We start from the raw sequence: 2860 nt of genomic DNA, 5'->3' as shown, positions 1-2860 counted from the left end.
CCTCTACTTCTGGGGATTCCCTCCTAGTATCTATTTTGTCTTTCAGTAGTGGTCTCTGCTCTCTGACATCCTAAGCCAGTAAGGGCTTCAGCTTTCTGCTGCTTGGGCTGTATGGTTGGGGAATACATTCAGTTTAAAAAGCATCAGACTCGTAGATCTTACGCCATGTAGCTTTCAATTCTTCTATAATCCACCGTAGGGGCTACCTGGGGTCTCCCCCCATGCGTGTGTAATTTAACTGGGCAGAGTTTATGCTCAGATTTTTACACTTCTGTTCTTTCATTCCCAGTATGTCTGCCTTAAATTTACAGCTGCACTTCCAGCCCTGAATTACTTTCTCTACCACTTTGAGCTGTGTGGCTGCCTTCACCATATTTGTGGGGGGTGGGGAGGGCTCTCAGCATAAAAACTTCAAGCTAATCTCATGGTTCTGTTCCCTTCCAGTTGGAGTTTTTCAAGAGTAAGCTCTTTTTTTTACTACTGTATGCTTTGGGACACTTTCCAAAAAATGCTGTAAAACAATTAAAAATTTTTTTAATCCAAATTTAAATAATTGTTATCTGCATGAGGCTCACATGATCAATTCTCTTGGCTACATTTGCGAGAGGTTCCTTTTAATCCCTCTGGTTCCTTTAAAAAGCTGCTTCCTCATGTTCTTTTTCTTTCACAGTTATATCTGTATCATGTATTTTGTGCCTTCAAGGTGGTACAGTCTCTCTTTTATGCCTATAAGGAGAGAAGCTCATCAAATGACCCCTCAAGTTTCTGGCCCTTCAGAAATTCTTCCTACATCTAGACCCCTAGCATTCAGGTGTTTGCTCTTTTAGTCTGCCAATCTCAAGCGATTCATTTGCCCTGTGGGGCTATCATCACTCCTTTTGGTCTTTTCCATATAGGAAAGGTTACCTTAGGACATTTTGCCAGCTCAGGTGCCTTCCTGACTACCTCTTGGTCAGTCTTTCCCACTCCCACCTCTGGGTATTTGGCTTTCTATGCAGCTAAAGGCAGTCCTTGGTGTCTGGCCCTGGTATCACTATGTGATTCTGTTCTATTCACTGTTTTCCCTCTCTATCAGGTCTTTCTCTCCAGTAACCACCACACACTTTGTTTGCCAAGTTTGAGAGATAAAAATAATTTCACCTAACAGAAAAGCTCTTGTGTAATGACACTATTTAGAGTGAGATCTCAATAGTTTGCACAAAGCCACAAGATGGCTGTGGTTTAAAAGGGACATCTGCTGGCAATAAGGAGCAAATATATGAATTTCTGTGTACTTCACTTGCTACATTGGAAAGAACATGGGCTTTCAGTTAGACTGGGATTTTCATCTTAGCCCTAAGATTTCCTCATCTATGAAACAGGATAGTAATATTGGGTTGTTTTGAGCTTTAAATAGGAGAAAGTATGTAATCTTCCTAGCACATTGGTAACAGGAAGGACAGCATAAATTGTCTCTGGATACTGTCCTTTTTTTTTTTTTTTTTTAAGCTCTTCTGTGGGTCATTGCCATTAATTAATAGTGCCTGGAAATAGTGTCCCCGGGAGTACTTACTTATGATACTGTAGTCTTGAAGATTGTCTCTTCCTACCCCCACCCCCTTCCTGTTTTAAAGGTAGTAATATCCAAGAAAAGGAGAAGCAATCGACTTACTCTTTCCCAATTGACTTTTGGCAGTTTCCTGAATGTATGTTTCTAGCCAATAGGCCCAGTTGTTCCAGCCTCTGTATGGATTATTTCTAGATTATTTAGAATTTACATTACTTCTGTCATGCCTAAAAATATTAGTAATGAATTGTTACATATTGTCTAAGAATTTTGTTTCCAGTAATCCAGAAATTATTTTTTGATGATTACAAGATCCAAACCAGATCTTTAATTTGCCTAATATAAAGTAGACATTGGGGATCCAAGTGTCAGATTTTGAAGAACTTTTTATGGTATGGAGTTTAGATCAGGAAATGAAGAGCCATTAAAAGTTTTTAGAAAGATAATTCTGATTATAGCAGAGCTAATATGGAATCGAGTGGGGTAAAGAGGTCAAGTAAGAGGCTTATTCTTAGCTATTAAGGGTTTAAATGAAGACAGCAGCCTTACGATTGATAAGGGAGAGAAGGAGTCAAAAGAAAAATTTGAAGTTAGACTTGATGTTGGGAAAGGAGAGGTCAAGGATGACTTCAAGATTTTTGATTCATTGTATGTTATGTGTAAAACCTGGTGTTCTCAAGGGTTTGATGCTATTTCTTTGCTGTCTCCCTGGACCCAGCAGATGAAGATGGAATTCCAAAGAACACCCAAGATATGGGGTTGGAGGGTGGGGTAACAATGCAAGACTACCCAGGTAGGAGAGATACACGAGTAAGTGGTATAGAGCTGTTAGTGGAGTCTTTTCTCCGCATGCTAGGGTGAGTTTTTTTGAGCACAAGAACGACATCCAACTTGCTTTAGCATCTGTAAATTTCTTGGCATATTATATTAGGTGTTCAATAAGTACATGAATGAATGAATGAGTGAGTGAAATAAGATTAATATAATGTCACTGAGTATGGTGTAGAGCTTGGTTAAAATATAAAAGATCATTAGATGTTTCAAAATAATATATAATGTGTGTCATTTGCTTTTTATTTGTTAGTAGTTAAATCTGTAGCATCTAAAAATGTGCTAGCATGTGTAGGCAAACACAGGCATATTTTTTTCCAGCTACCTTAACTTGAATTTCACTTCTTTTTTGTTTGTACCCTTGCTATTGGGAGTGAGGAGTGGGGTGAAATCCTTCACATGGTGATACTCAAGTTTTATTGACAAGTGAAATGTAAACATGATTTTCCAGTTGACTTTTTCGATAGCCTTCATCTGAACATT

The sequence above is a fragment of the Hyperoodon ampullatus genome (genome assembly GCF_949752795.1).
Source record: "Hyperoodon ampullatus genome assembly, chromosome: 7".
NCBI classification, from domain to species: domain Eukaryota; kingdom Metazoa; phylum Chordata; class Mammalia; order Artiodactyla; family Ziphiidae; genus Hyperoodon; species Hyperoodon ampullatus.
The sequence above is the reverse complement of the archived record's forward strand: the minus strand, read 5'-3'. Positions refer to the sequence as shown.